Raw genomic sequence first — 23,912 nt, 5'->3', positions numbered from 1 at the left:
TATTGGGCAGAAGCAGACGCAGAAGCAAACCCTGTCCATCCATGTATTGTTAAATTGGCCCCTTAGGGACCATTTAGTTGTGGGATATATAAAACATGGAAGATTAAACCTTAACTTACGAGAGCAAGACTACGCGCTTTTCAGTGTATTCCTTACTCATAGACAACAAAGAAGACACTATACATGCTCAGTACCTCCAAATTCAAAAAATCAAAAACACTGGTAATTAGTCATTTTATGTTCCTGCATGAAATGCAAAGTGTCAGACTGTAGCCTATTTATGTAAAATGATTTCAATGCTCCCTTAAAGTGATATTGCAGCTCTTATTTGTCATTTTTGCATTACTCACAATACACAGTGATGCAGCTAAGCCACATCATGGTGTGTGCAGCCTCATAGCCAACAATGAGGGGAGAGGTTACCATGTACACAGCTTCTGGACTGTGTTATTATAATAGTGACTTGGAGTGACTTTTAAACGAACACATTTGTGTGATTATATATGATGGAGATTGGCAGAGAGCAGACGCTGCAAGTGACATTAGAGGAGTAATACAGATAGGGAGATACCCAAGGAAAGTGCCTGCAGTGGTAGTATTGAATGGGCTTTCTTACAAATTTAAAGGGATACTAAACCCAATTTTTTTTTCAAGATTCAGATTGAGCAGCAATTTCAAGCAATTTTCTAATTTACTCCTATTATCAATTTTTCTTAATTCTCTTGCTATCTTTATTTGAAAAAGCAGGAATGTTATCTTTGGAGCCGGCCCATTTTTGGTTCAGCACCCTGGATAGCGCTTGCTGATTGGTGGCTACATTTAGAATAAAATAAAAAAAACTCTTATATAATGGCAAATGCACCTACTCCAATGAGTAAGTTTGTAATACACACACAAACACAAGTGATGCTAATATGCAGATGTATTTGAACGTAAATAATAATTTTCTAGTAACTAGTATATACTGTGGGCAAATCATTAATGCTATTTTAATTGTTGATCAGTATAGGATCCAGAAAAATCTGAAAATATGCATGGCTCCCTAAACGATCTCAGGCTCTTTACAAGGAAACTTCAGCATTAGAATCTCCATATTAGATTCCAGTTCACAAAAGCATGTCTTCAGTCTGAAGTCAAGTGAAAAGAGCGAGGTACAGAGGCCCCAGATAACGAGAAGCAAAATCATGATCTGCACTCCACCAAAAAAAATGCATGAGTGCATTTAATACTCTCTTACATTCTTGCATCCAATAATCTGACATGGGGCTTGCTGATGTTCTATAATCCCATACATCATAGAAGTTTTCCCAACTGTCTTTGAAGATCATTGGATAATATCACCAAAACAGCCACAAATACTAACAGTGTTTGAAAGACCTGAAAAAATGTTCACAGTGTAGGTCAGCTACAACACTCAGGACAAAAAGAATACAAATAGTGGGGAGCTCCTTTAAAAAGGATAAACAGCATATCGTGTCTTGAAAAGAATTTAATAGCACATAAAATCAAATTACATATAAAAAATGCATATACGCACATATTAATGCCCCTATAGGTACCTTAGAGTAAAAATACTCACCGGATAGTCCAAATAGCCTATTTTGACTATACAGTGAGTATTTTTAATGCTCAGGTTTTGGCTAATCTGGTTTAGCAGGGTTGCACTATTTTATTTTTTTGCCTATTTTGCCCCACAGGTTCATCTATTGGAATAGAAACAGAGAGAGTGTCTGGGTTTTTTCCCTTCTTTGTTTGCCACATGTTGCTGGCAGCCATTTTACTCGCATTTCTTGCTGAATCTGGTTCAGAGTGTGTGATGCTGCTCATTTCCTGCACACCCTCTTATGGCCAGACTGTTGTACATCATCCATGTGAGACAGGTTGCAGTCTCAGAATTGTGATGTCATCACTTATTATTTAAAGGGCCTCTGTTCAGTATGCTTTGCCCTTGAGTTGTCTCAGACCTGTTTGTGAGTTCCTCTGTATTAACTAGCTGTCTGACGTCTCTTCTGGTTCCTGATCCCTGGCTTGTTCCTGACTTTGCTGTTCTACTTGTTCCTGATTCCGGCTCGTCTGACTACTCACTTTGGCTCCTGACTCGGCTCGTCTGACTACCAGCTCTGGTTTTGACTCCTGGCTTGTTATTTTACTTGTTGACTTTTTATTATTTTTGTTATTAATAAAGGTGTGATTATTTTTGCACTTCTCGTCTCAGTCTGATTCCTGGCACCGTGACATTACGCAAGGGCCATGAATCCTGATGGTGCTAATAATCCACCTTTACCTACAATCATTTCCAAGATTGATGAACAGGAAACCCTGCTGACTCGCACTGCACATTTGGACCAGAGTGTCCCACAAGTTATGGCTGCTCCTATTTCCGCTGCTGCACTTAGTCCTACCAGGAGCATGTCCAGTTCTGCACCTCGACCTCAGCGTTATGGAGGCAATCCTAATCAGTGCAGATGGTTTTTGAACCAGGTGGCCATTTTCTTTGAGATGTTACCTCAGGCGTTTCCCTCTGACAGAGCTAAGGTGGGCTTTCTCATCTCTTTACTCTCTGACACGGCCCTTGCCTGGGCTAATTCCTTGTGGGAGACTAATAAACCTGTGATTTCTAATTACCCTGAATTTGTGGCCTCCTTTCGAAAGGGTATTTGATGTTCCGGCTCACTCCTCCTCTGCTGCAAAACGACTCATGTCCATTCAGCAAGGTACGAGATCTGTTGCTCAGTATGCCATTGCGTTCCGTATGCTTGCTGCAGAGGTTGGTTGGAACAATGAAGCCCTTATTGCCGCCTTCTTTCATGTGTTTTCTGATGTGATTAAAGGCGAAGTTGCTGCCAGATATTTACCAAAGGATCTCAAGGCTTTGGTGTCTTTTTTAATCCTAATTGACATCAGACTCAGAGAGAGGCCCTTTTTCAAGGAGCGCTTGCGGAAGCCTCCTGTACCGTTGTCTCTTACGTTGTCGTTCCCACCCATGCCTCCCTCTCCTCCCATGTCTCCTGGTCCCGAGTCACCAGGTACTGCTGTGCCGATGCAGTTGGGATTTACGCATCTCTCCGCAGCGGAGAGGGCCTTTAGGAGGAGGGAGGGGCTCCGTCTCTATTGCGGGTTACAGGGCCACCTTTTAAAGTTTTGTCCTACATGGCCGGTTAAACGCTCTCACCTAGGGTCCTGTCGGGGGTAGACCTTGGGTGGTTTATACTCGTCCCCGGAACCGCTAAAGGAGAAACCTTTGGTCACGGTTGTCCTTTCCAGGGTGGACTCCTCCATAGTCACCCAGGCTCTTGTTGACTCCGGTGCTGCGGGCTATTTCATTGACAGTGCTTTTGTATCACAGCACTCCATTCCTGTATTGCCTTGGTCCGTTCCGCTTGCTATTGAGGCCATTGATGGCAGGCCTCTTCAGCCTGCACTTGTTACTCACAAAACCACTTCGTTATCCATGGGTGTTGGGGCTCTCCATTTTGAAACCCTCCGGTTCCAGATGATTAACTCTCCACATTTTCCGGTTGTTCTGGGTTATCCCTGGCTCCAAAAGCACAATCTAAGTCTCGACTGGCGTAGGTCCAAAATGTTGTCATGGTTTCTGCAATGTATTTCCACTTGTCTTCGGCAACCAGTCAAAGTCCTGTGCACTTCTTCGGTATCTCAATTGTCTGAGGAGTACCGAGAGTTCCAAGACGTTTTTGACAAGGTGCTTGCGGGTACGTTGCCTTCTCACCGGTCTTACGATTGTGCCATAGACCTGCAACCCGGAGCCATTCCTCCTTGGGGCCGGGTTTACCCTCTCTTGGTTGCAGAGAATTGTGCTATGGAGGAGTATGTTGCCGATGCTTTGTCACGGGGGGGGTCATCCGCAAATCCTTCTCTCCTGTAGGGGCTGGCTTCTTCTTCGTGAAGAAAAAGGGTGGCGAGTTAAGACCATGCATCGATTATAGGGGTCTTAATCGTCTTAACATTAAGAATGCTTACCCTATTCCGCTCATTACGGAACTCTTTGACCGCCTCAAGGGAGCTACGGTCTTTTCTAAACTTGATTTGAGAGGAGCATGCAATCTTGTTAGGATTAAGGAGGGCCACGAATGGAAAACAGCATTTAACACCAGGAGCGGGCATTACTAGTATTTTGTAATGCCCTTTGGCCTAGGTAATGCTCCAGCTGTTTTCCAGGAATTTATTAATGATGTTCTACGAGATATGTTGCAGCAGTGTGTTGTGGTGTACTTAGATGATATCCTCATACACTCACCCACTCTTGAGGCTCATCGTTCTGATGTTACACGGGTAATTCAGAGACTACGTGACAACGGCCTTTTTTGTAAACTTGAAAAATGTGAGTTCCATCAGACTCAATTAACCTATCTAGGTTATGCAATCTCCGTTGCAGGGTTCTCCATGGATCCTGATAAGTTGTCTGCAGTCCTGCAGTGGCCTTGCCCAGTTGGTCTTCGCTCTATTCAATGTTTTTTGGGCTTTGACAATTACTATAGGAAGTTTATTAAAAACTTTTCTTCCTTGGTCAAACCTATCACTGACATGACCCGTAAGGAGAATGATCCACTTCATTGGTCACCTACTGCCAATAAGGCTTTTGAGAGTCTTAAAGGGACATTAAACACTTTGAGATGGTAATATAAAATGATAAATTGTATGTAATAAAACAACTCTGCAATATACTTTCATTATTTATTTTGTCCTCTTTGCTTGTAATTCCATTTTGAAATTGTGAGCTTTTCAGTTCCTGTTAGAAATGGAAGTGCAGAACACTGTTAAATCCAGCCCAACTATTGGCTGGCTGCACACTCTAGTGACCTATTTATAACTGACCCTAATTGGCCACAGCAGAGAAGGTAACACAAGTTACAACATGGCAGCTCCCAGTGTTTTATAGACACTAAACCTTTACACTTATTTTGTCACTTTTTAAACAACTAATGAAACTTTAAAAAATACATCTACATGTTAGTCATGGACTAATCTTTTCTTTGAATGCATCATTCTATCTAGCATTTATTTAGTGTTTAATGTCCCTTTAAGACTGCCTTTGCTGCTGCTCCAGTTCTGGCTCATCCTAACCCTTTCCTGCCTTTTATTCTTGAGGTTGATGAGTCTGAGACTGGAGTAGGTGCCCTCATGTCTCAAAGTCCTACACCTGACGGTTCCTTGCATCCGTGCGGTTTCTTCTCTAAGAAATTGTCTCTGGCGGAGTGCAATTATGAAATTGGCGACAGGGAATTACTGGCCATAATTTTGGCACTCAAGGAATGGAGGCATCTTCTTGAGGGTACTAGCATACCAGTGCTCATTCTTACCGACGACAAGAATTTGACTTATCTATCCGAAGCAAAATGTTTGTCGCCTCGACAGGCCAGATGGGTGCTATTTTTGTCTTGGTTTAATTATGTGGTCTCCTACCTGCCTGGTAGTAAGAATGTTAGGGCTGATGCCCTCTCTCGTCAATTTTCGCCTCTGTCCAAGGAGGAGTCTGTACCTATTCCAGTTTTACCTCCTGACCATATTTTGGCCACCATACGTACAAATGTGACTTCTCCCTTAGGGGAGGAGAACCTGGCTGCACAAACCAATGCACCTCCTGAGAAACCTAGTGGTAAGTGCTTTGTACCTGAAACTCTTCGAACTAAACTCTGGCATACTTACCACTATCCTAAAGCCGCAGGTCACCTGGGCAAGAACCAAATGATTTGGTCTGTCACTCGACAATTCTGGTGGCCAGGTCTTTGTTCTGATGTTGCTGCATATGTTGCCTCCTGCTCAGTCTGTTCAGAGAATAAGACTCCTCAACGTCTACCTGTGGGTCTTCTTCAACCTATTGCTAATGGTGAGCGTCCATGGACACATCTTTCCATGGACTTCATTGTCAAGCTCCCTAATGGCAGTACTGTTATCCTAATGGTGGTTGACCGTTTTTCTAAAATGTCACATTGCTTTCCCTTGAAGAAGTTGCCTACTGCTCTGGAGCTTGCTTCAATTTTTGCCCGGGAGGTCTTCTGTTTACATGGGTTACCCAAGGACCGGAGTAGCCAGTTTGTGTCCAGATTTTGGCGTTCCTTTTGTGCTCAAATGGGGATCCAGCTTTCTTTCTCCTCGGCATATCACCCTCAATCCAATGGGGCTACGGAACGATCTAATCAAGCTCTGGAACAGTTCCTCCGTTGCTATGTCTCAGATCACCACAATAATTGGTCTGAAATGTTACCTTGTGCAGAGTTGACTCATAATAGTACTATTAATGCTTCCTCCCAGTTATCCCCGTTCATGGTGAATTATAGGTTTCAACCATCCTTGTTGCCAGATTCATTCATGTCTCAGGGAATTTCAGCTTTTGAGGAGAATCTCCAGCAACTCCGTTCTACGTGGGTGCAGATTCAGGATTGCCTGCATCGTTCTATGCAGCGCCAAAAGTTCCAGGCTGATCGTAGGCGTCTGCCCGCGCCTTCCTACCAGGTTGGTGAAAGGGTTTGGCTGTTCTCCTACAACTTAAACCTTCATGTGCCTTCCAATAAACTGGCTCCCCGTTATGTTGGTCCTTTTCGGATACTCCGACGGGTCACTCCTGTGGCCTACGCTCTTGACCTTCCTCCTGCTATGCGCATCTCCAATGTTTTTCATGTCTCCCTTTTGAAACCATTGGTTTGTAATCGGTTTACCACTGTGTTGCCTCGTCCCATCTTATCTTTGTTGACAACCATGAAGAATATGAGGTCAGCAGCATTATTGACTATTGTATGTCCAGGGGTTCACTGGAGGGGTTACGGTCCAGAGGAGCGTTCATGGTTTCCTTCCTCTGATGTTCATGCTCCCACCCTCCTCCGTGCCTTCCATGCCCATTTCCCCAATAAGCCTTTTGTCCTCCCGTGGGGAAGGTGTCGTTGAGGGGAGGGTGCCGTCAGGGTTTTTTCCCTGCTTTGTTTGCCATGTGCTGCTGGCAGCCATTTTACTCACCTTTCTTGCTAAATCTGGTTCAGAGTGTGTGATGCTGCTCATTTCCTGCACGCCCTCTTATGGCCAGACTGTTGTACATCATCCGTGTGAGACAGGTTGCAGTCTCAGATTTGTGATGTCATCACTTATTATTTAAAGGGCCTCTGTTCAGTATGCTTTGCCCTTGCGTTGTCTCAGACAGTTTGTGAGTTCCTGTGTATTACCTGGCTAGTCTGACTTCTCTTCTGGTTCCTGATCCCTGGCTTGTTCCTGACTTTGCTGTTCTCCTTGTTCCTGATTCCGGCTCGTCTGACTATTCGCTTTGGCTCCTGACTCGGCTCGTCTGACTACCAGCTCTGATTTTGACTCCTGGCTTGTTATTTGACTTGTGGACTTTTTATTATTTTGTTATTAATAAAGGTGTGATTATTTTTGCACTTCTTGTCTCAGTCTGATTCCTGGCACCCTGACCGAGAGGATGTATTGTGCCTGATTGCCATTGAATTTTTATTGTCTGTGGACAATAAAGATCTGATCCCTCACACCTTATAGGATATCTTTGGAAAACTGTAAACTGTGGAATCGATTTTTCAGTGCCGGCACTAACACACACATATATATTTTTTAATATAAGGTAACTATAGGGGCATTAATAATATTTGCGTATATGCATTTTTATATGAGATGTAATTTGTTTTTATGTGCTATTAAATTCTTTTCAAGACACAATATGCTGTTTATCTTTTTTTTAATATAATTTTCATTGAGGGCACAGCATAATCAGTGGTACAACAGTAAAACGTGTTTAGGTAGTCCTATTCATAATACAAAGTATGCAAAACACAGTGTAATAAACATCTCATCGGAGTGAAGTCTCCAGACTCCCACAGGAGTCTAGCCAGTTGTCATAAACCTCAAACATTTTTCAGATAGTATAGGCATACAAATTTCTGGACCCTCATAAGGGTTGTCTCTGTGGTGAGGAGTGTCCATTGAAAGCTTCTAGGAGCTGTAAACCACTGCTCCATGAACAAAGATAGTATAATTTAAACACTAAAAAGAAACATTGGGTCACATTATTAGATATTTCGAGAGATATATTTTATAGCATCATGTCTCACCTCTCATTATTCTTGAGGGGATGAGATACAGTTACAAAGGCAATCATGTGAACAGGTATCGAAGGTAGAGAGAAAATTGTAGAAGTAAAGAAGAAGAGAGAGAATGAAGAAAATATAAAGGTAGGGAGAATGTCAGGGAGGAAGGGGGATGGAAGTAGGGGAGCAATTAATGGATTTAGACTTCAGACATCATTCTTTGAGGGAGTGCCTCCCATGGGGCCCATGTGGTAGTATGTAGGTCTATGGTTCCCGTATTTATACAGACCGCCTCTTCTATCATTTTAACATGAGACATAATCTCAAGGACTTTATCTAAGGTAGGGGCATTCAGTTGTTTCCAGCATCTTGCTATAGCAAGTTTGGTGGACATTAAAAGGTATATAAGGAGCTGTTTCTGGAGTTTCGGGATTTTAGACATGTTTAGATGCAGCAAGCAAGTCTCAGGGCCCCAACTCACAGGTATAGAAAGGTGTTTTACCAGGTTAAGGACTTTGGTCCATAACTGCTGTAATTCTGGACAACTCCACCAAGTGTGGACATTGTCTCCTCTACGGCCGCATCTCCTCCAGCACCTGTCCGAGGTATCTGGGGAAAATCTATGTACCCTGTTGGGGACCCAGTGCCACCTCGTTAAGAGTTTGTAGAACAATTTGAAAAACGTTATACTATGTATTGTCTGTCTGGTGTCGGCAATTGCTTTCATCCAAGTTTGGGCATCAAATACTTTATCTAGATCTTTTTCCCAAGCTAATATATTGTGTGTCTTTTGTAATTTAGGGCAGTTTTAGTAGACATTGGTAATATGTTGTGAGTGGTCTGTGGTCTTGTATTCCCATCTTCCACCTAGATTCCCATATTGTTGAGTTACGCAGTTCAGTTTTGAGGAAATTCCAACTATGTATTAGGGATCTAAAGCGGGTGACTTCAAAGTGCAGTTTGCGTGGGATCTTGAAGTGTGAAATAAGCTCAGGGCCTGAGGCCCAAGTACCCCTGATATGCATATCTTGTATGGTTGTGATGGAGAGAGCAGACCAGCCAGAGGAGCATGAGTCCGGTAGGCCCTTAAGAAGGCCCTGTATACCATGTATAGGTGATGGGTGAGGGGCTACCTGAGGGGAGTGGCGCAATTTATGCCACATGGAGAGGCAGTATTTTATCACCAGATTAGGCGGAGAGGCCAGAAGTCTACAGTTTTGTGGGTTCCATATCAGGTCTGACAGTAGGATGCCATGGGGTAAGGTAGCTTGTTTAATATCATAACAGCAGGGATGTTCCCTTCTGGTACCCCAGCCTGCTATATGCGGAAGCATGGCAGCCTCATAATATGTTTGGAGGTTTGGGAGGCCCAGTTCTTCTCTATCTATTGGTGCCTGCAATATTTTACTTGCTATACGTAGGCGTGAGTTCGACCAAACGTATCTGTTTAATATTGATAGGAAGTTGTCTAGGTATGTATTGGGGAGTTGCAGCGGAAGGGATCAATATAGATAAGTGAGTTTCGGGAGAAGCATTATTTTGAATGCAGATATTCTTCCCATCCAGGAAATTTCTTTGCAGGTAAAAGGCAAGCGGCCGCTCCAAACTCTCCGGCCGGCCCAGACTGTGGCTCAGGATGATGATGTCACGGACGCCGCCATGGTATCGGCAAAAATGGGCAAGTAGAGCATGCGGTGACTGGGTGCAATGCCTAAATGGGCAACGAATCGATTGCCACAACCAGCAATACAAAAATAGAAAAGGCAGCACCAGCATTAAACTTCAAAAAAATCCTTTATTTTTCTTAGAGGCTAGACAAATGTGACACAGAATGAACGGCTGACGCGTTTCACGCCCCCTAGTGGCGTTTCATCAGAGACAACAGGTGTTCCCAAACATGGCCCTCTTATACTGGGACATATTACATGCATATTTAACCCCTTAATATCAAAAACAAACAAACATTAAAAGTATATGTAACTAACATAAAATATGCTACAGTATGCATTATCCCATGTTCGTTAAAGCTGAATCAAATTGAAAGAACAAATATTAAATTTACATAAAAGGCTGTCTTGAAAATTGATCTCATATCTTGCTAGTACCAAGGTGTTTAATATTTCTTGTACCCTCTACATAGATTATAGCAAATCAACCTTAATATTTTAGTCAGACTATTAGGTATTATTCCCAGGGAAATTGTAACAATAGACTATTTATTCAATATAAATTAACCTTAATAGTCCCACTGCCTAAATATGTTGGTTAGGCTATTAGATATTATTCCCAATACTAAAATATATACAGGGAATTTATAACAATAGACTATTTGTTTTATATAAATTAACCCTAATAGACCCTTCAAGTATGAGAGAAATAAGTACCACATCCAAGTTACTGCTCATCTCCCCCTTATAGTATCCCTTCTATTTATTAAGAGGGCCCTTGAGGAAATTTCTTTGTATCTAGTCATGTGAGAGGAAGACACCTAGGTGTCTAATTCCTTTCAAATTCCATTTAAACTTATATTGACTCTGTAGGGTACATAGTTGGGTCATGGGGATATGTAATGGGTAGACCTCTGTCTTAGCGACATTGAGTTTGTAATAGGACAATTCACCAAAAAGGTCAAAGAGGTCAAGGAGGCAAGGGAGAGGTTGGTCTGGGTCCGTCAGGAAGACAGTTAAATCGTCTGCAAATAGGCTGAGCTTCTGGTACGTCCCATGTATATATATTCCCTTAATATCCTTTTTTGCCCTAATGGCGACAGCTAACGGCTCAATAGCTAGCACAAAGAGGAGGGATGACAGAGGGCAACCCTGCCAGGTTCCATTCCTAAGGTCAAAAGGACAGGAACAGAATCCCAGACCTTTAACTCTGCCTGTCGGACCAGAGTAGAGTGCTCCTGCTGCTCTGCGGTAGCCTTCAGGAAGGCCCACAGCTTTCAGGACCGCCATGAGGTAGTCCCATCTCACCCTGTCAAACGCCTTTTCAGCATCAAACGACAGGGTGAGAAGGGGTATTTCGGAACTATTAGCCTCTGCAAAAACATTCAATAAGCAGCTTGTGCTATCAGTGCCCTGACGATTTATCACAAAGCCTACTTGATCTCTTTTGATTACATCCGGGAGCTGCTGACCCAATCTAGTGGCCAATATCTTGGAGAAAATCTTTATGTCTAGGTTTATGAGTGATAAGGGCCGGTAACTCTGACACAGTGACGGGTCTTTACCCTCTTTTGGTATAGTCAATATGGAGGCTTCTAGGAATTCTCGAGGTAGGGAGCCGCTTTCAAAGGTTTCAGCGAACAGGCGCTGCAGGTATGGAATGAGGACATTAGCGTAAGTTTTGTAAAATAGGGGGGTATACCCATCTGGTCCAGGGGCCTTGTGTAGTTTAAAGGGCCGCTATACTCAAAATCTTTCTTTCATGATTCAGATAGAGAATGGAAATTTAAACAACATTCCAATTTACTTCCATAATTTATTTTGCTTAATTTTTAAAATATCCTTATTTGAAGAAAAAGCAATGCACATGGTGAGCCAAGCACATGATGCTTCTATGTGCAGCAACCAATCAGCAGCTAGTGGGCATATCTAGATATGCTTTTCATCAAAGAATATGAAGAGAATAAAACAAATTAGATAATATAAGTAAATTACAGGGAGTGCAGAATTATTAGGCAAGTTGTATTTTTGAGGATTAATTTTATTATTGAACAACAACCATGTTCTCAATGAACCCAAAAAACTCATTAATATCAAAGCTGAATAGTTTTGGAAGTAGTTTTTAGTTATAGCTATTTTAGGGGGATATCTGTGTGTGCAGGTGACTATTACTGTGCATAATTATTAGGCAACTTAACAAAAAACAAATATATACCCATTTCAATTATTTATTTTTACCAGTGAAACCAATATAACATCTCAACATTCACAAATATACATTTCTGACATTCAAAAACAAAACAAAAACAAATCAGTGACCAATATAGCCACCTTTCTTTGCAAGGACACTCAAAAGCCTGCCATCCATGGATTCTGTCAGTGTTTTGATCTGTTCACCATCAACATTGCGTGCAGCAGCAACCACAGCCTCCCAGACACTGTTCAGAGAGGTGTACTGTTTTCCCTCCTTGTAAATCTCACATTTGATGATGGACCACAGGTTCTCAATGGGGTTCAGATCAGGTGAACAAGGAGGCCATGTCATTAGATTTTCTTCTTTTATACCCTTTCTTGCCAGCCACGCTGTGGAGTACTTGGACGCGTGTGATGGAGCATTGTCCTGCATGAAAATCATGTTTTTCTTGAAGGATGCAGACTTCTTCCTGTACCACTGCTTGAAGAAGGTGTCTTCCAGAAACTGGCAGTAGGACTGGGAGTTGAGCTTGACTCCATCCTCAACCCGAAAAGGCCCCACAAGCTCATCTTTGATGATACCAGCCCAAACCAGTACTCCACCTCCACCTTGCTGGCGTCTGAGTCGGACTGGAGCTCTCTGCCCTTTACCAATCCAGCCACTGGCCCATCCATCTGGCCCATCAAGACTCACTCTCATTTCATCAGTCCATAAAACCTTAGAAAAATCAGTCTTGAGATATTTCTTGGCCCAGTCTTGACGTTTCAGCTTGTGTGTCTTGTTCAGTGGTGGTCGTCTTTCAGCCTTTCTTACCTTGGCCATGTCTCTGAGTATTACACACCTTGTGCTTTTGGGCACTCCAGTGATGTTGCAGCTCTGAAATATGGCCAAACTGGTGGCAAGTGGAATCTTGGCAGCTGCACGCTTGACTTTTCTCAGTTCATGGGCAGTTATTTTGCGCCTTGGTTTTTCCACACGCTTCTTGCGACCCTGTTGACTATTTTGAATGAAACGCTTGATTGTTCGATGATCACGCTTCAGAAGCTTTGCAATTTTAAGAGTGCTGCATCCCTCTGCAAGATATCTCACTATTTTTGACTTTTCTGAGCCTGTCAAGTCCTTCTTTTGACCCATTTTGCCAAAGGAAAGGAAGTTGCCTAATAATTATGCACACCTGATATAGGGTGTTGATGTCATTAGACCACACCCCTTCTCATTACAGAGATGCACATCACCTAATATGCTTAATTGGTAGTAGGCTTTCGAGCCTATACAGCTTGGAGTAAGACAACATGCATAAAGAGGATGATGTGGTCAAAATACTCATTTGCCTAATAATTCTGCACTCCCTGTAGAAAGATGTTTAACATTGCATTCTCTTTCTAAATCATAAAAGAAAAAATGTGGGTGGCATGTCCCTTTAAGTGACCTAATAGCTTCTTTAATTTCTGAGTGAGTTATGGAGTTTGCCACGAGGTCCACCCTATCTGCATCAAAGCTAGGGAGGTTTAGGGACGAGAGAAAGGTTGTAACGGAGTGCAAATCCACTCTAGGTGTATGAAAGCAGGTATCCAGATTGTACAGTTCTCTATAGTAGGCCATAAAGGCCTCTCCTATATCCCTAGGGGCATGGAGGGTTTCGCCTAGGTGAGTTATCTTATGAATTTGTGTAGTTTTAGTTCTAGCCCTGAGTTTAGTAGCTAATAATCTATCTGCCCTGTTTCCCTGATAGAAGAACAAGTTTTCTAAATTTAAGTGTAGACTCCTGCATGCGGGCTGTTACAGAAGCATTAGTTATTTTGTTGTGAAGAAACTTATTTCCCAGCAGCAATGCCTGAACCAGCCAAGCCAGCGCCTAAGAAGGGCTCCAAGAAAACTGTAACAAGTATCATTTCATAAAGGGTTAACTCTGTTCAGTTTTGAGAAAACTATTTTCTGAGGCAGGTTTCCTAGCATATTGTGTACTGTAATTAAGTTTGTGATAAGCATTCACTGCTAGGTGATAAGAAGGACTCAATTGTTTTCTTGTGTGTACTTGTTATCTGCGGTGGCCTGTCCAAGGGCTTTGTCTAAATGTGTGATGGGGGATTTTATGCTTCCCCCCCTGGGAGTTCCCTGTGTGCATGTAACCTAAATAAAAAGCAGGCTGGGCATCCCAGTCCTCAGTTCTTGGTTGTCCCTCAATCGCAGCGTTGACTCGTTTTTGTGGGCAGAAGGGTATCCTAGCTGTACTACAGCTAAGGGGGATTATTCTACATTTGCGAGACTCATATAGAATACTATGGAAAGCAGTTTCTCCCCTCTTCAGCAATAGGAATCCAGGCTACTAAGCGGTCCATCTCTCAGCGAGACTAAGGGTAACCGTAACATTTGGCGGCAGCGGTGGGATTTTTCCTGGATTTCCTAGGAGAGGTACAGAACGGATGGAGAGCGCTTACGAAAAATTGAAGCGTACAACCCTAAAGGATTTACTTGAAAGCAGAGGGGGGTACGCCAGCAACTGGCCGAGGAGAGAGCTGATCGCAGAATTGACCGAACTGGATCAGAGCTTCACAATGGCGGAAACACCGACCACGATTAGTGACGAAAAAACCAGGATTGTTCGGGAGAGGCTCTCACTGTACGGGCCGAACCCCTCCATGGAATTGGTACAGCAGTTGATGGCGGAAGCGGACAAGGATATACGAGAGACTCGAGCCCACGAACTCAACCTAGCGAACGCACACCGCAATGCTGAAGCCCCGCAGGTAATCATCCCTGTCGAAAATGCTGGGAGGCCCAAGATACCCTATGCGGCATTTCGACCCTTCCTAGAGAGCGAGACAGGGATTGATGAATATTTGGCGGACTTCGAAAGGCAATGTGCCCTGCACCAGATTCCCAACAGGGAGTGGCCCACGATATTGTCTGGGAAACTATCCGGGCGAGCCCTGGAAGCCTTTCGTACTCTGGGTGCTGAGGAAGTGACACAGTATGAGCTAGTTAAGGAGACACTGTTGCGATGGTACGCAGTAACTCCGGACGCGTATCGCCGACAGTTTCGGGGCACGAAAAAGAAGCCTAACGATACCCATATGGAATGGGCGCACCGAATGCGGAGAGCGGCAAATCACTGGATGAGCGGAAGTAAAGCGGTGACTGGTGAGGAAATTTTACAATTGTTTCTCTTAGAACATTTTTATAATGGCATGGAACAGCAAGGGAAGGAATGGCTGCGAGACAGGCGACCTTCTACCTTAGAAGAAGCAGCCAAATTGGCCGATGAACATTATGACTCCCGTCTTCACGAACCCAGAGAGGTTTACCGTGCACCCCCTCGTGCTGAATTCCGAGCCCTGGTGCCCGCAGGGCCCGCCCGACACTCAGGACCACCCAATAACAGCTCTGAGCGTCCCAGACCGACTTGCCACCGATGCAAGCAACCAGGGCATTTCATGGCTAGCTGCCCCCTTAATACGCACCAGACACCCAGGAATTACAATTACCCCTCTGGGGCATATCGTCCGGCCCGGACCCTCTGTGTTAACCAAGAGGCCCCTATGGAGGAATATTTGGGGCCGCTTCACGAGGCGGACCCTGTATATGCTGCCTCAGATAACCGCCAGCACCATCGGCAGAAGGTATGGCTCGAGGGGCGATCTACCAAGGGATTGAGAGACACAGGGGCTACTATCACGCTGGTACAGAGTCATTTGGTGCCAGAGCACAAGCGATCCGGACAGACTGTGGCCGTTAGAGTGGCGGGGGGGGATGTGTACAAAATTCCAACAGCTAAAGTGCATCTTGATTGGGGAGCGGGAAAGGGGGCTGTGAACGTGGGCATAATGGATAATTTACCTGCCGAAGTACTACTGGGCAATGATTTGGGCCCCATGACTTCTGCCTATGCTCCAGTATGCAACAACGAGGCGGACCCAGTGACTACACGGGCCCAAGCCCGGACGGAGCGAGAACTCTCACCAGTGCGGGAGACACAGGTAAGACCTACCCCGACCTTGCCTGACATGTTAGGCCCCATACCCTGGGACACCCCAGATGCTTTCGAGACAGAGTCTAAGACTGACCCGACCTTACAAAAGTACCGGGAACGAGCAGAGACCGGAGGGGGCGGGGCAGATAATGAAACATTCTTATGGGAAAAAGGGAAACTATACCGCTGGACAGAGAAAAGGGGACAGCGTAGGCGACAGCTGGTAGTGCCCCACAAATACCGTCAAGAAATCCTCAAGATAGGCCACGACATCCCCTTAGCAGGCCACCTAGCTGTAACCCGTACCCTACACCGCATTACTCACACGTTCTTTTGGCCAGGGGTACACGCTGACGTTAGAACTTACTGTAACACCTGCGATGTGTGTCAACGAGTAGGAAGGCGAGGCGATCACCCTAAAGCCCATCTAGTAAATATGCCCATTGTAGAGGAACCCTTCAGCCGGGTTGCTATTGACCTAATGGGACCCTCAAGCAAATGCTCAAGACGTTCACTCAGGAATACCGAGACTGGGAACGCTTCCTGCCGCACCTCCTTTTTGCTTATCGGGAGGTGCCCCAGGAAACGACAGGGTTCTCTCCCTTCGAGTTGCTCTACGGAAGAAAGGTACGGGGACCCCTAAACCTGATCCGGGAGCACTGGGAGGGAGAGATGGAGACTGACGGTGTCCCCATTGTGCCATACGTGCTGGAACTTAGGGACCGAATGGAGCAATTAGCCAAATCCGTGCGGGCTAATCTCCAGTCGGCCCAGAGAAGACAGAAAGTATGGTACGATCGGGGGGCCCGAAAGAGAATCTTTACCATAGGACAAAAGGTGTTAGTACTTAAGCCGGTGAAGACAGACAAATTGCAGGCGTCCTGGCAGGGCCCCTACCAGATCGTAGAGAAAAGGGGAGACACCACTTATGTGATAGCTAGCTGCCACGACAACAATCTTAGAAAGACATTCCATGTAAACATGCTCAAGGAATATTTTGAGCGACCAGAGAACGTGATGGCCGTATGTTGTTCCCCTCAGGAAGGCCCCGACAGTCTACCCATTCCAGACCTATTAGAAAAGAGTCTCCCCACAGGTATAGTGGCTCAGGTTCAGATAGGAGACCGACTTAGCCCCACTGAAAGGGAGCAGCTCAACCAACTCCTACAGTCCAAACACCTCACCTTCTCCCCGAAGCCAGGGTACACTACTTTAACCACCCACCAGGTAGATACTCCGGGACAAGCTCCCTTGCGCCAGGCTCCGTACCGAATCCCCGAAGCAGTTAGGATAGGAATGAAGAAGGAGATCGATGAGATGCTCCAACTCAGGGTAATTGAGCCCTCCGATAGTCCCTGGGCCTCCCCAGTTGTCTTGGTGCCCAAGAAAGATGGGACCACCCGGTTCTGCGTAGACTATCGGAGGCTCAATGAAAAGACCGTGACGGACGCTTACCCTATGCCCAGGGTAGACGAGCTACTCGATCGTATAGCCAGGGGAAATTACCTGACCACTATTGACCTCTGCAAAGGTTACTGGCAGATTCCCCTGGCCCCGGAGGCTATCCCCAAGTCGGCATTCGTCACCCCATTCGGCTTATATCAGTTTAGGGTAATGCCGTTTGGGATGAAGAATGCCCCAGCTACATTCCAGCGCTTGGTGGATAGGCTCCTGGATGGCTTCCAGAGTTTTGCTTGCGCCTACCTGGACGACATAGCGATCCACAGTGAGTCATGGGAGGACCACTTAGCTCACATAGGAATGGTTCTGGATCAGATCCGGGCTGCTGGCCTGACTCTGAAGCCAGAAAAATGCCACTTTGGGATGGCCGAGGTACAGTACCTGGGTCACCGGGTGGGGTGTGGAAAGCAGCGACCAGAGCCGGCCAAGATAGAAGCTGTCGCCAATTGGCCCACCCCCATCACTAAGACTCAGGTCCTAGCCTTCCTGGGCACGGCAGGGTACTATAGACGGTTCGTACCAGACTACAGCACACTTGCCAAACCCCTGACTGACTTGACCAAGAAGAACTTACCTCGACAGGTCCTGTGGTCTCCCCACTGTGAAACGGCTTTCCAGGCTCTCAAAAATGCTCTAATTAACGCTCCTGTCTTGGCGGCTCCAGCCCTTAACAAACGTTTTATCGTCCATACAGATGCTTCCATGTTCGGGCTGGGAGCCGTCCTCAGCCAAGTAGGCGAAGATGGAGGGGAGCATCCAGTTGCCTACATCAGCCGGAAGCTCCTGCCCCGCGAAGTCAGCTATGCAGCGGTCGAAAAGGAGTGTTTGGCTTTGGTGTGGGCATTAAAGAAATTGACTCCCTATTTATATGGGCAGGAGTTCACTCTGGTCACCGACCATAACCCGTTGGTGTGGCTGAACCGGGTCTCTGGAGATAATGGCAGGCTATTACGTTGGAGTTTATCGTTGCAACCCTTCAATTTCACCATTACTTACAGACCTGGGAAACAGAATGGCAACGCCGACGGGTTGTCCAGACAAACCGACCTCAGCCCCGCATAACCAGCGGTCTGGACAGCCTTAGTCTGCCCCGAAAAGGGGTCAGACCGTGTCTGCCAGAGTGTTCCACAGAAAGGGAGCACTGTTACAGAAGCATTAGTTATTTTGTTGTGAAGAAACTTATTTCCCAGCAGCAATGCCTGAACCAGCCAAGCCAGCGCCTAAGAAGGGCTCCAAGAAAACTGTAACAAGTATCATTTCATAAAGGGTTAACTCTGTTCAGTTTTGAGAAAACTATTTTCTGAGGCAGGTTTCCTAGCATATTGTGTACTGTAATTAAGTTTGTGATAAGCATTCACTGCTAGGTGATAAGAAGGACTCAATTGTTTTCTTGTGTGTACTTGTTATCTGCGGTGGCCTGTCCAAGGGCTTTGTCTAAATGTGTGATGGGGGATTTTATGCTTCCCCCCCTGGGAGTTCCCTGTGTGCATGTAACCTAAATAAAAAGCAGGCTGGGCATCCCAGTCCTCAGTTCTTGGTTGTCCCTCAATCGCAGCGTTGACTCGTTTTTGTGGGCAGAAGGGTATCCTAGCTGTACTACAGCTAAGGGGGATTATTCTACATTTGCGAGACTCATATAGAATACTATGGAAAGCAGTTTCTCCCCTCTTCAGCAATAGGAATCCAGGCTACTAAGCGGTCCATCTCTCAGCGAGACTAAGGGTAACCGTAACACGGGCCATCTCCTTGGTCGTGATCTCAGCCCAAAGCTGTCCAATACGACCAGCCAAAGTAGGGTCAGGGTGCAAATTATTCTGTAGTTCTAGGGGCCTAAGCTCTCCAAAAAGTTGCGCCAAAGTGGCACCTCTGTCCCACCTCAACCATGCCGCTCTTTTTAAGAAAGTACCTCTAATTAGTGTCCATCGTTTGTTTGGTGTCATTCCATTTGAAAAAGTCCCGTAAGTCAGTCGCTGTCTGTTGAGTCCAGGGTTTTTTAATCAGCTAGCCTCCACAAACGTAAGTTACTATCAGGGAGGAACGGGTTTATGCTGACAATCAGCATGTCATGATCAGACCACGGACACACTACGATTCTCACAGAGCGAGTTTTGTCTAGGGTCCATGAGTCCGTGAACATGTAGTCAATACGAGAATAAGAGTGGTGTGCCTTGGAATAGAAGGTATAGTCCCTCTCCGTCGTGTGTAGACATCGCCAGATGTCAAAATAGTTATGTCTCATTATAAGGTTACGAAATCTCTTAGATAAAAGGCACGTCCCTCTATCAAGGTCTGGGTCTTTACCTGTCCGTCTGTCTAGTGAGGGATCCCAGGCTGCATTAAAATCTCCACCTAGGAGGACGGTACCTCTCTTAAGCTGGTCCACTCTCTCCACTAAGTGTCTCAAAAATGGGATCTGATGTGTATTAGGGACATAGATATTAACTAGGGTGTATAGGGTATCGTCTAAATAGCAGACGAGTATCAGGTATCTGCCTTCCAGGTCTCTCTATATGGTGATAGGGGTATACTTGACGTCCTGTCTTGGCGACATCTCTTTTTTTGTTTGTATAGGAGGCCGTCTCACAGATCGGGTATAGGGTGTAGGGTGTATGTGGGGACGGGTCAGTCCAGTGTGTCTCTTGTATGTATGCAATCATCAATTTATTTTTTTCAAGTACCTTACCAGTAGGCTCCATTTTGTGGGGGTATTCAGTCCTTTTGTGTTTAAGGTAGCTATTGTTAACTCCGCCATGGGTCAACTTCAGAAGGGTTTCGGTGGATGTCTGTTTATTTAACCTGTTGGGGTGGTGGGGGAAGAGAAAAGGTAGAGAAAGAGCGGAAGGAGAGAGAAAGAGGTAGAAGAGAGAGAAAAACATATCTGCATCGTACATTCATTGTCACAAATTGGAGAATCACTAGTGCGTAATAGCACTGCTCAGGGTAGCTCTAGGGGCGCTAGAGTCCTAGAACTACTCTTATATAAGCGTTTATTCAAGCGCTTATAAATGGAGGGGGTTGATAAGGTTTGGGGTTTGGATTTTGGAGGGGCCCACATCTATGGAAGGGCTTTCATAACCTTTACGTACCAGCTTTAGCTAACCTGCATAGTCCTCAAGGGGGGTCATTACTGTAGGGAAAAAAGTGAGCCATTCTCTAATGCATGGGATGTTAAGTCAGTTTTGCTAAGGTATTGGAGAGGGGTAGATAAGGTGCTTATAGTTAGATATGCTATTCGTCATGTCGACAGGATTTAGCCAGATAGGTGACATTGGGTTAACACTAGGGGAGGTCTTAGCTTTGGGTGGGGTGGTGGCTCCGGGCCTGTGGGGTATAAACCTGTGAAAAAAGGTGAACATGAATAGTACAAATATCAACATTTAACGTAACAAAACATATAGGATCTTGGGAACATATGTCTCTCATGACCAACCAAATGTTCTCGGCTAGGTCACGAGTAGCTGAACTAACTTGAAGACCACTTGAACACAACATTCATAGCTCAGAGTTCTGAGGCTTCCCCAGGAATCAGGGGAGCATACTGTAAAGGATACTTTCAGGTCACATAGGCCTCTACCTCTAGTCCTGGCTGCCATCCTATTGGGTCTCCTGACTCAAAGGAGGAAGCTGGAATATGGTGAGTTCATCATCACAGGGAGTTGCGGTGGCTAGTTAGATGCCTTCTAGCTGTCAGAGCAGATATGTGTGGAAGAGGTTGCCACTCAGGAGCTCTAGCTCTCAGTGGGGGCATCCGTGAGGAGGGTATTTCTCAATCCTCTCGGAGAAGACCCCACTTTTTCAGAAGAAGTCTTGCCTCTTCTGACGTTGAGATCATGTGCAAGTGGCTGTCCTTTGTTATAAGGAGTCTTACAGGAAAGCTCTAACGGTATCTTATGCCCTTGGTTCTCAAACTTTTGGTGTAATCTGCATAAGTCCTCAGATAGAGCGTGTGTGCTGACATGTCCGGGAAGATCTGTATTTGTTCAAATTTTTCTGGGAGGGTTTTGGATCTCATATCGACATTGATGATCTGGTTTTTAAACGTGAAATAATAGAGCCTGGTCACCACATTCCTAGGTTTGTCTGTTGAGAGGGAGCACAGCCACGCCACTCTGTGGGCTCTGTCCATCAGGATGTCCGAGTCCTTCGCCTCTGGGACTAGTTCTTTAAAGAGTTCTGTGACGGATACCCCGGCTACCCCGACTGGGTAGCTCCGCCAAAAGGGGTCCTGCTTCCTCCCTGCCGACTGCAGCTATGTAGCTGGCAAGTGACCACAGCCTGTAGCCACCCCTGATGCCCGACAGCACCAGTACTCAGGGTCCCACCCTGTGGCAGACTCCAGCTACCCAGACTAGGTAGCTCTTCCAGCGTGTCCTTCCTCTGCCTGGAACAGGCTGCTATGTAGCTCAGGCTGCTATGTAGCTCAGGAAAGTGATTTTAGCTGGAGATTACCTAAATAACTAGACAGAATAGAATTCAGGTTAAACAGGAACTGATTTTATTGTAAAACATACACTCCTTTTATACACACAGCTCATCTTGATAACACAAAGGACAATCCCACAATTTTCCCGCCATTCCCGCCCCTCCAGACTGACCGACGCCTCCATAGGAGCCACAGTCCCACATAATCTCAATACCTATGGGTGGCGGTTTCGGGGTGATCCCGGTGGAGCAACGGTTCTTCAGCATGATTGGTTACTGGGGACCGGAGTAACAGTCTGTTGAAGTTATGGGGTTAGGGGTGTCCAAAACCCCCAGTTCCCAAAGGAGCTTCCCTCCGGCAATTCCCCCACCCCTTGTACTCCCCAGGGGCTACTAATACCCAAAAGAGCGGAGCTCTGGGGCACATAGTTGCTGGAGTGACCTGGGTTAAATTTAGCGGGTGTTCTGCTCTCCTGTGGCCGACCGGGAGTTCCACGAGCCTGGCCAGCCTGAGAGGGGTTAGGTGGGTGTCCGTTGTGAGGCGGCCGACCCGGAGTTCCAGGAGCCCGGCCAGCCTAGGAGGGTTTTCCTGGTCATAAACCAACTCTTCTCTGAACACAAAAACAAGCCAAAACAAAGCAAACAAACAGCTTCCAGAGATGGTGGTTGCTCTGAGGAGCCCAAAACCACTGAGAAACAACAGGGGTGAGGTTGTAGGGGGGTGGGGGATAGCCTTAGCCGCCTTTGTATCCGTGACATCTCCCCCCCTCCAGTTCGGCAGACCCGGCTAGACCCTTAACGTGTCGGCCTGGGGCTGTCCGACGGTGGCCCTCCACTTCTCGGTTGCTGGGAGAGGTTATCCCATCTCTCCTGAGCTTGGGGCATCCTGGGGGGTTCCTGCTGACGTTTATACCCTGCGCCCTGGGCGCAGGGATAGTCACATAAGACAACGTCCCGAACAAGTTTTCAAAGGCCGGCTCCAAAACAATTGCTGTCCCACAAGTTCTAGTGTCCTTAAGTTTTATGGCCACACTGCCTCTCTCCGTGACACTCTGTGACCCACCCACAAACAAAGCTAGTGCCGGTTTCCCAGCTGTATTCCCACCCCAGACCAGAGGGGGAGGTTGCTCCTTGGTGGGGCAGGTAAAGCTCTGGTGCCCAAACATGTGGCACCAACTGAATACACTTTTATCCTCCTTGCCCAATGCAACGCCTGCACCCTGTGAGAAATACTCCAGGACAAGAAAAGGGTAGACCCCCTGCCAAGCTACTGAGGGGAAAGTCCGTCTGTCTCTTCTCCCGAGAAGGAGATCTACCGCTGGGGAGGGAGGTCTGCTACTTCCGCTCCATGGGAAACTGTGCTGCTGCTAGGGAGAGAGACCAACTGTCTCCTCTCCCAGAAACGGATTCGGCCGCTGGGGAGAGATATCGGTACCCATCTCTCCCTGCAAGGGTTTCTCTGTAAGGGGAGGGAGGATGACTACCTCCGCTCCCGGTGGATGGCTCTGCCGCTGGGAAGAGAGACCGACTGTCTCCTCTCCCGGCTCCTGGCTCTGCCACTGGGGAGAGAGACCGACTGTCTCCTCTCCCAGGAAGTGGTTCTGTTTACGGGGAGGAAGGACAACTACCTCCGCTCCCAGGGGATGGCTCTGCCGCTGGGGAGAGAGAGACCGACTGTCTCCTCTCCCGGCTCCTGGCTCTGCTGCTGGGGAGAGAGACCGACTGTCTCATCTCCCGGGAAGGGGTTCTGTTTACGGGGAGGGAGGACGACTACCTCCGCTCCCAGGGGATGGCTCTGCCGCTGGGGAGAGAGACCGACTGTCTCCTCTCCCGGCTCCTGGCTCTGCCGCTGGGGAGAGAGTGACTGTCTCCTCTCCCGGGAAGGGGTTCTGTTTACGGGGAGGGAGGACAACTACCTCCGCTCCCAGTGGACGGCTCTACCACTGGGGAGAGTTATTGACATCCATCTCTACCTGCAAGGGGTTCTCTGTAAGGGGAGGGAGGATGACTACCTCAGCTCCCAGGTTTCCTGGAGCTGTTACAGGTGTTGGGCAGAGGCCGCCGGCTCTCTGCCCTGTTGTCAGCACTTCTGCTGGGGTGGCTCCCTTGTCCAAGTCTATAAGCTCAGAGCCAGAATGCTGATCAGGATC

The 23,912-nt window shown here is 46.4% G+C and overlaps 1 protein-coding gene across 1 annotated transcript in view; it reads left to right on the top strand.

The window, feature by feature from the left end:
• DNAI4 (dynein axonemal intermediate chain 4) overlaps positions 1-23,912 on the top strand; it is a 603,028-nt gene that overhangs the window by 113,964 nt on the left and 465,152 nt on the right. The gene's annotated exons all lie outside the window — the stretch shown is intronic.

This window comes from Bombina bombina, chromosome 10 (genome assembly GCF_027579735.1).
Source record: "Bombina bombina isolate aBomBom1 chromosome 10, aBomBom1.pri, whole genome shotgun sequence".
Lineage (NCBI taxonomy): Eukaryota > Metazoa > Chordata > Amphibia > Anura > Bombinatoridae > Bombina > Bombina bombina.
Note: the sequence above shows the minus strand (reverse complement) of the source record. Positions and strands in the feature narration are given on the sequence as shown.